Source organism: Crocodylus porosus, unplaced genomic scaffold (assembly GCF_001723895.1).
Source record: "Crocodylus porosus isolate Cpor-Errol unplaced genomic scaffold, CroPor_comp1, whole genome shotgun sequence".
In the NCBI taxonomy this organism is placed as follows: domain Eukaryota; kingdom Metazoa; phylum Chordata; order Crocodylia; family Crocodylidae; genus Crocodylus; species Crocodylus porosus.
In genome coordinates, this window is record NW_017728951.1 from 42,473,977 (window position 1) to 42,484,031 (window position 10,055).

The window sequence follows — 10,055 nt, forward strand, 5'->3', positions numbered from 1 at the left end:
CTGCTCCTGGACGCCACCCCCCACCCTCCCATGGCCCCATTTCATCCACCCAACTGAGCGTGCCCTGCCTGCAGGGGCTGGTCTCCATGGAGATATTGCCCACCTGCTCCATCTGGTGCCACTGGGTGAGTGTGGGGCAGATGGGCCTGAGCCAGATAGGATCAGTTGCCCCGCCCCCCCTCCACCAAGGCAGGGTCAGCAAACTCCCCTGCTGTGCTAGGTTGGGTCAGCACTACCCCTCTACGTCCTCCCAACCCACAATGGCTCACCAAAACCTCCAGCCCAAATAACTGCCCACCCCTGATCTACAAGAAAAAAAATATTGTCTAGAGGCCCACACCATCATGTCCTTACTCGGTTTTTACTTGGTGCTTATTTAATTCCCATAACATTGACTCCAAAAACAATTCTGCTTGATTAAGAACAAAAGGCCAGTTTGAACCTTCCAAAGGAATCACTAAGGGACAGGAGACTGTGAACTTCCGCTGAAACTTCAAACTTTACAGTCCATGGAACCTACCAGAGGCTATGGATAAATTATAGCAAAATACTGTATCTCTTAATTCCCATGGGTGCCTATCCATGCACAGCAAGGCTGCTCAGATGCACTGTATAATTACAGAGCGAACTGAGTCTGCTGGAGTGCGGTAATTACTGCACTCCAGCAGCCTCCAGTGTCTCGGGTATCAGCGTCCCTGCACTTCAGAATGGCAGTGGGGGCACTTTATCAAAAGCTCATTTGACAAGCTTTTGATAGAGTGCCCTCACTGCCATTTTGAAGTGTGGGGACGCTCTGGACGCTTTAATTAGAGTGGGTCTCGGAGGGATGGGGGGGTGCAGAGGATCATGTATAGATGCCCCCGCCTCCCAGAGCGCCTAGTGGTTTTGCAGAGAGTGGTCTATAAACTTGGTTTTGGTAAATCTGCCCTTGAAACAGGGACAAGGCAAATCCATTGTCCAAATTAGTTTCTTCACACATTATTTTATGAGATATAATCCAACTGCCATTGCCAGCACCCAGGAAGGAGCTAAGACTAGCTAATCATTTTTTTCATATCCTGTCACCATGTGCAAATTTGGGTCCAATAATGGCACATACTATTGCTCAATCTTAGTGAGGTCCTCATTGATGCATAGTTCCTCTATACACGGGGAGACCCCAGTAGGTGTTCTATAGTCTGAAAGCTTTCTTTACATTTGCACATGGTGTTTTTGTCATTGGAGTATTTCCACAGTAGCATGCTAACTTTAAGAATTTACTAGTCCCTGTTTGGAGGCTGTTCAAGCTTCTTGAGCTTGCCCAATCAAGCTCTCACCTTCAGAGAAATGTTTGGCAGTTTTGATATTCATCCTAACTCCTTCCTGGGTCATCTGTAGTCATGCCTGCTGCATTTTTTTTATGTGGCTGTTGGCATTTCTTCCAGTGGCTGTGTTGTGGAGAGGAAACTTTTCCATGATTTTAGTCTACTGGAAGCTGCAATGTGGCCATATATAGTGGGTGCCTTTTATCTTCAGTTTGCTGGATGTATTCTGTTGTGCTTGCTATTGCTCTTCTCAAGTCTGGTGGAGTGATTCTGGCAAGTAAGTGGAGACTATTGACATTTGCTGGTTTAAGGAATCCAGTAATGCACCTGCAACTTTTGTTCAGCCCAGTTTCTGGCTTCCTTGTATAGGCCAATCTTTCCAAAGCTGGGCATTCTTATTCAGCTGCTGAACAGCAAAGTATAAATGCAGTATTCTTAATGTTCATGAAAATATATCTTTCCTGTGCTCCGTACCCTCCTCTGATTACCAGCTCAATTCTGGGCTTAATTTAGAATTTTAATTTTTGTTTATAGGTGTCTGTGTCCTTCACTACTGAGGAAGATGTGGCTGTCAAGTCAGTGGGAAGACCTAGCAGAGACAGGATCATAGAATCATAGAAGTAGGGTCGGAAGGGACCTTGTAGATCTTCAAGTCTGACCCCCTGCCTGGGCAGGAGGAAAAACTGGGCTCAAATGATCCCAACTAGGTAGGCATCAAGCCTCCTCTTAAAGACCCCCAGGGTAGGAGCCAGCACCACTTCCCTTGGAAGTTGGTTCCAGATCCTAGCCGCCCTGACTGTGAAGTAGTTCTTACGGATGTCTAATCTAAACCTACTCTCCAACACCTTATGGCTGTTATTCCTTGTTACTCCAGATGGTGCTAGGGGAAACAAGGTCTCTCCCAAACCCTTCTGGTCCCCACTAGTGAGTTTATAGACGGCCACCAGGTCCCCTCTCAGCCTTCTCTTGTGAAGGCTGAACAGGTCCCACTGTCTCTTATTGTAGGATGTGCTCTATTAAGAAAATCCTTGACTGGAATTCACTGCAGCTGAATGCCTGAAACCTCAGACTACTTCCCAATTACTTGCTTTTTTCTTTACTTTACAAGTCAAGCTCTCAATTTAGTATACATGCCCATACACTGTTGGAAGAAATAGGTTGGTGTGCTTAACTAAGTGGCCATTCTATTAGTCTGCCTGTATTGTGAGTCATTTATGACTTTCTTAAGAACTAGAAATTCATGCTGACATTCCTCAGTTGTGTTTTGAATCACAGAGTGAACTTATGGGAAGCAGAATGTTCAGCTGATGAAACTGTAGCTGGATATTTTGATAGGGCATGTTTGTACTGTTCTGTACATGCTTGAACTTAGCAAATGCTATTTAAAAAACCTAGCTGAGCTGGACTTTGTCAGATCAACAAAGAATAAAGGATTTTGTGGATCAGCTATATTTCTCATGCATCATATTTGTTCCTTATAGTTCTCAGATAAGACTATAAGATTACTGGAGGGAAAAGTAGATTCTCCTATAAACAGTCCCATTACTTTTGAGTGCATAATACTGTATTTCTTTTTTCTTGTGGAATGGTCTGTAAGTGATGTGTTTCTTATTCAGCTGAGACTTTAGTCACTATGCATACTCATTTGGTTTTTATTGGAGACAGAAACACTTCAAATTTCCTGTACTGTTTCAATAATATTACCATATTTACTCGATTTGAAAATGAGGTTTCTTCCCCTGCCATGTAACCTGGGGGGGAAAGTCTCACTTTACAACTGAGTACAAGGCAGCGGGAGGGGGGAAAAGGGGCAGGGGAACACAGGGGAGGGGGAAGGAGGAGCAGGCAGCTGGTGTAGCTCTGGCCCCAACCCAGTGTTGGGGCTGGGGCTGGAGCCAGAGCTGCAGCTGCCTGGCAGTAGTATGTGTGTGGCGGAGGGGTGCAAAGTTAAAATGATCCTCCAATAATTAGATTCCATACATGGAAAATTGTAACAAATTTATAATTTTTCCATGTGTAGAATCTAATTATTGGGGGGTGGGGTCTTTTTACATTCAGAGTTGTCTTGTTTTCAGGTGAATATGGTAGTAATTTGACAAAAGCATATATAAAAATACACTTTGAATTCAGAGGCACTAGTTTGGATCACTGGAAAATTTCAGTTTTGCCAAAAACTGTTGATTTTTTTCATTGAAAAAAATCAAAATAACAGTTCTTTGGCTGCCCTGCAAAGGACCTTTCAGGTGAGCATCCAGTAAACTGAAAATTCCATTTCAGTTCTCCCAATTTATTCTATAAATTCTGTATAGGGAAAATACCGCATTCTTTTACTTTTAATAGTCTGACTTGGGATAAATCTGTTTTAAAAATAAGATTTTTTTCATAGAAGGAGTTCCATTTTCAAGCTAGGTCTAATTGAAACCCTATCATAAAATACAAGTAAAGGGAGAGCTAAGGTTGCTATGGGAACCTTGCATCTGAATTTCTTGGGTTAAATAGCCTATCTTTAACACTGAACCAGTACTTCAATATGGATTAATGACTTTCGTTCCAACATTAGGCTCCACTCCATCATAATTAAAAAAAAATAAAAATTGTTTTTTGGAAATCTGCAATGCATTATTGGTTGTACATTCTTAGAATGACACAGCAATATTGGCATAACATGTCAAAACCAGTTATAACAACTGAGTTACTTCAGATGGCATTAATTACATAATTCAGAGTGACTGAATGAGTTATATTGGAAGCTGCTGTTAAATCAAGCACCAAATGCTTTGACACCTTTCCTTTTAACAAGACATCTTATTTAAGTAGGTACTGACAGGTCTCCAATTTTGCAATCTAATGACTAACTGTCTATTAAATTTCTACAGGTATTAAAAAAAATGTAAATATTAAATGATGTTTTTTCAGTTTTTTATGTGCCAGTTTGGCAGTTAGGAAAATGTTTGTTAAATGGTGATGCTACAAAGAAAAGAAAAATACCAGTAATGGCAAAAACTTAAATAAAAATCTATGGCCTAGATTTTCTTTATTGTTGATGCTACTTTGTGCCAGGCCATTGAAGAAAACAGTCCCCAGGTCATGGGATATCCCCCAGTAGTTCAGATCCAGCCTAGATCATTCTTTTTTTATCGTCTTTCCTAGAGCTGCAGCAAAAAGCATGGCTAGAATTTGCACTTTGAAAATCTAAAGGTGCAATGACATCCCCCTGGGGCTTATAGTTAGGGACAAGTTCTGGGTCCATGAGTCACAGAGTCCCGCCTTGGGTTTCTTGTCTGGTCTCCAAGACTGCCCCTGAAAATATCCAAGCATGACCTTTACAGCGGGGAATTCCTGGTTCCTTCCTACTTGGAGACCTAAGTCTTTCAGTTCTTCATCCTCCCTGGTCCTCTGTGGTCCTTATTCAAGAAGCTAGCATCTAGTTCCATTTCTGAGAGACATTTTTCAGTGACTGAGGAAGAATGAGTGCAAGCAGTTCTAAGCAGCAAATAGAGAGCTCTGGTTCAATAAAGGTATTTGTTAAGGCAAAGGCCACCCAGCCAGATGTTCTGTGTCACTTCCAAAGGGTTAAGCAGTTCTTCTGTCCCCAGTCCAGGCCACACACCCCAAAGCACCCTCAAACACTATTTTACTGTTGTCTTTCCAGTTTGCCTCACTTCTGAGCATTGGTGACACGTAGGGGGTGCACACAGGTGCATGTGCACCCCCTGAGCATGGCAGTGAACCCCCTGAGAAAAAGCGCCGCCACCCCCTCCCAGTCGGCACTCGCCCCCCTGCCACCGACAGTACCAGCAGTGTCTACAGGAGCTCACAACTCACTACTGCCATGCTCCCACTCCTGCCACCATGCTCCCATCAGCGCCAGCATTGCTGTCCCCCCTCAGCCACTGGGGGCATGCATTGTTCATGCTTCTGAGCTCCAAAGCTGGTGCAATGGCTTCTTTGTCCCCAGATGTTACCTTCAGACAACACCCTGTTTGTCCTTCCCTGCTGCACCCACTGTCATGTTTATTGCTCTAGATCCCACCTGAACCTCTCCTGGGTTTCACCTGTGAGACCCACCTTTGCTGATGTTTCAGCAAAGCTATTCAGATCTCAGTAGTTGTGTATATGTGTGGTGGATGTGTTTTCTCCCCTCCTCTGCATAAGTTAGCTAGGTAGAAATTGAGGTATGTAACATTATTGCAACTTGAATACAGTTAACCCAGCAATTTTACAGTAAATCCCATAGTCCATTATACTAGATATACATCACTTTGCCCTGTTCCAGGGACTGAGGGGGGACTGAGTTCAAAGAGCACATGATAGTTGTCCCTATTTTGAGGCACAGAGAAAGTGAGGTGATTTCAAGGTCCACCAGCCAGCCAATATCAACACTGAGTATAGTAATCTGGTCTCCTGGGTCCCAGTTAACTATTCTTTATTCACCTGATTAGTCTGAATGGTATCATGATTACTTTGTGTTTACAGTTTATCTGATTTTAGACCTCTTCAACAACATTACATGAAGTGAAGACACTGTTACAGGTTTCCCTTGATTTATGTGGTACATTTGTTCCCGAAGAACGGCGCATACATTGAATTCACATAAAGTGAACCCACTTTAAAATGTAACAGATAGGAATAGATTCATATAAAAGCTAATTTATCTCACATATAATGAATTATGGGTCTAAAAATGCTCATCACATAAGAGTGAATTTGCATATACAGAACCCACATAAGTTGAAGGAAACCTGTACTCTGCTTTAATTCTACCACAGTAAGTTTCTTTGCTAGTGGGTAAATAAAATGCTTCATGCACCAGGACTATCAAGGGACCAAGAAGTGAAGGGATAAAGTGAGAATTACCCAGTCAATCTGAATTAGACTTTGCAAAGGATACTGAAACAAATGCAAATTAAATAAATAAGAACAGAACAAGGAAGGAAGAAGAGGGAGCATTATGCAGCAAGATATAAATTAAAGATAATCTAGGTATGGCCCCAAAACTAAATGAAACCTTTGTCTCCATTTTCTGTAAGGACAATATAATTAAGCATGGCAATGGCAGGGTAGGACTGAAGATGCTGAAATGGAAGTAGTGGTAAAGCAAAGTAAAAGAGATCAGTGCAGCCAAACAGGGAGGAGGGAAAATGTCCAGCTGGAACTGACTGGACTGGAGGTTATCCAGTTCTCTGTTCCAGAATTCTGAAAGAATTGGGACATGAAATTGTAGGCCTAGTAGCATGTATTTCTAATATACCTGGCAAGTTGGGGTAATACTGAATCATTGGAAGAAGTAATCCAAACAGTGACAAATTCATTAGTCTGTTCTGAAAAGCAATTTGGACTAAATTTTGAAGGAAAAAATAATTAAAGACATAGAGGTAAATGGAAGATGTGGGATAAAATGGAATAAGCAATATAGGTTTTCTAAGGTAGATCATACCAGACTAAACTGATACCTTTCTTGGTTAAGATAACATTTTCTAGACAAAAGAAAAGCAGAAGATCTCAACTATCTGGTTTTCAGTAAAACATTTAATGCTGTGTCATATGGAAAATTAATTGTAAACCTAGAAAGGATGGGAATTAGTGCAAGAACTCTGTGATGGGTAAGGAACTGGCTTGTGAAGTTCCTCAAGGATTAATTTTGGGACCAATCTTGGCTCCCTTGGCTCCTGGCCAGCTGCTCTTGGGCATATTTTCCCTCTGAGACCACAAAGGCCAATTGCAATGCCTTTTCACAATTCTGAGGCAAATATCGTCGGACCCAGCTTTGAGTGCGGTTCTCCAAGTCACCTAGGAGTTGCTCAAGGAGGATTTGATTGGCAATAACATCCTGATCATACAAGGAGGGCCTCAGCCACTTATTCATGAGGTCTCTAAGGAGCTGTAGCAGGACTCGCAGTCATTGTTCGTCATGACTTTTCTTGGCTCAGAACAGCCACCTGTAGTACTCCAGTTCAATGGGAGCAGTTGAACAGGACCTGAAAAGGATGTCACACTGTAGTATACAGCAAGATCAACGTAAATGGGACCTCTTGCTCCCTTTGTTACTGTTCTCAATTAGGGATACCCCCCAGAATTCATTGAAATATTCTCCCTTTGAGCTTGTGTAGGGGCACAGCCCATGTGGACTCCTCCAAGTCTTGAAAGAAGAGTGGGAGCAACCAGGGAAGGATGTTGGAACCACAGACACCTACCGCCAGCACCAGGAATTTTGGTGCCGCTTACAAGTGGCTCAGCATCTGGCCTGCGAAAACCTTGAAGACGCACAGCAATGCCAAAAAGAAGGTATGACACGTGAGCCAAGAAGTGGGAGTTTAGAGGGGACATAAGGTTCTGGTACTATTACTGACCTCCATGAGCAAACTCTTCACCATGTGGCAGGGTCCTTTTGAAAAAACTGGAGGGCAGGCCCCGATGGACTACAAATTACACCACCCTAGGCACCTTCAGGGAAAAAAAATTATCATGTAAAACTCCTCAGGGAATGGCAGTAACCCAAGAGGTGGTTAGAATTCGCCGAAGAATTAGGACTCCAGAGGTGTACTAGAGGAGAGCCCAAGATAAGGGCAGAAAACCAGGTACATGTAGAGTTGGTCCCCTGCTTTTACAAACTCACCGGGGGGATCAGCAAGAATTGGGGGGGCTCTGTTCCCCCAGGCACCATTCAGGGTTACTAGGAATAATGGCCACAAATTGTTAAAGAGAGAAGGTTCAGGCTGGATATCAGGAGACATTACTTTACAGTCAGGGCTGCCAGGCTCTGGAATGGGCTCTCAAGTGAGGTGGTGCTCTCTCCTACCTTGGGGGTCTTCATGAGGAGGCTGGACAGATATTTGGCTGGGGTGATATGACCCTGGCACCTATTCCTGCCTGGGTCGGGGGGTCGGACCTGATGACCTGTTTAGGTCCCTTCCAACCCTAAGCGCTATGATACTATGATACAAAGGGAGGAAATGATTGCCCTAGTGAAGGACTTTAAAGATGTCTTCCAAGATGAGCCCGGACGGGTTCAGGGCATCCAGCACAAAATTCATACACCCAAAGGGACAGTGGTAAGAGAGAGCTGGTATCTTGTGCCCCATCACCTCAATGAGGAGGTGCACAAGGAACTTGAGAAGATGTTGGACCAAGGGGCTGTTGCAGAGTCAGTAGCAAAGCCCACTGGTCCCTGTCCCAAAACCCAATGGTACCCTCCATTTATGCTTTGATTATAGAAGGCTAAATGAGATAACGGTTTTTGACGCCTTCCCAATGTCCCATGTTGCTCAGCTGGTGGAGCGTATCAGGAACTCACACAACATTACCAGGCTGGACTTATTGAAGGGTGTCCTGGGAAGATAAGTACCAGAAGAAGCGGGACCTCCGTAGTGGGACGGGGTATGGGACAGCCCACCCCTCCATAAAAAGCCTTGAGACCAGGGCAAACTTACCTGTTTCAGGCAATGGAGGAGCAGACACAATGCGCCCTCTTGAAATGGCCATGCAGTATGTGAGCCATGCTTACTTCAGACTTGAGCTGGCACAAGCCAATGTCATCATCCCTGGAGGCTGTCCAGCAAGGATAAAAGCCAGTGCTGAGGGAGATGCCAGGACAGCACTGCAGGGGACAGACTCTGGAGGTGCTTCCCCTGCTGAGTGGGTGCTACACCAGTGGATGCCCAGTGATCCCGAGCTGGGGCACCAGGGAGAGCCTCTAGTAGAGCTAAGGGCAGTGGAACATGTCAAGGGACAGTGAAGACTGTAAGAAAAAGGGGTAGACCAGACACAGCCCTGGATCAAGGGTGAAAGCCATGGGTTTTTTTTTCCTTTTTTTGACCCTGTTATTAAGGGGTCTTCTGATACCCCTTTGATAAAGACTGGCTCTTAGAGGCCCTGAGGCCAAGGAAGGGGTGCCCTGAAAGACCCTGAAGTAAGGGTTGAGGCAAAGATAATGCTCCAAGAGATAGGAGTGGTGGTGGACGATGGCCAAGACCAGACACGGCCAAAGCCACTTGGCACAAAGGCACCGGATCTTTCAACTTCACCCTAGCCAGGAAGGGGGCAGCGACAGCGAGGAAGAGGAGAGACAAATGGAACTGAGGACAGTGACAGCAGCAGTGGGTCCTCCAGTAGGAGCTGGAGTGACAGTGACACGGACGACAGATGAATGTATGTGACCCTGCAAGTGGGGTGGGGATGAAAGGAAGGGGTTGCCTGGTCTGAGAGACCAGAATTTGTTTGTGTATGTAGCGTGCAAAGCGGATATTGTAACAGGTCTGGGAGGCCAGTGGGTCCATGTATGGGTGTGTGCCCTGTGCAGGTGAGGTTTTTGTAACAGGTTAAGGTTTTCTTTGTGGGGTGATACTCGGAGTGTAGATATATATAACTTCATATATATTTACAAAAAAAAATCTGAGTCCATGGAGGTAGTTTTCCTTAACATTCCTGGGGATAACTGTTCTTCTGGAGTGGTTTAGTACCCGCCAAGGTGTTGGGGCTTAAAGTCCACTTTATGGAAATGGGAGGCTCCTCCCTAGCTTGCTTATGCAGCTGTATAGCTGAGGGCAGGTGAAACTTAGGGGCATCCAAACCCCAAGCTTCCGGGCTTGGGCCTGCACTGACTCATGGATTTGGACTGGATTTGACACAATCGATCCTCCCCCTCTATGCGACACTGGTCAGGCCACAGCTGGAGTACTGCGTTCAGTTCTGTGCACCCCATTTCAGGAGGGATGTGGACAACATTGAAAGGGTCCAGAGGAGGGCCACCCG

At 44.7% G+C, this 10,055-nt stretch overlaps 1 protein-coding gene across 1 annotated transcript in view; it reads right to left on the bottom strand.

Annotated features, from left to right (window-relative positions):
- The window catches only part of LOC109324373 (dual specificity protein phosphatase 13-like), a 10,570-nt gene extending 8,866 nt beyond the window's left edge, over nt 1–1,704 (bottom strand). Inside the window, exon 1 of the mRNA XM_019556361.1 lies at nt 1,317–1,704. The gene's annotated coding sequence lies outside the window, so the exon portion shown is untranslated. The remainder of the gene's footprint in view (nt 1–1,316) is intronic.
- Between the last annotated feature and the right edge of the window lie 8,351 nt (nt 1,705–10,055).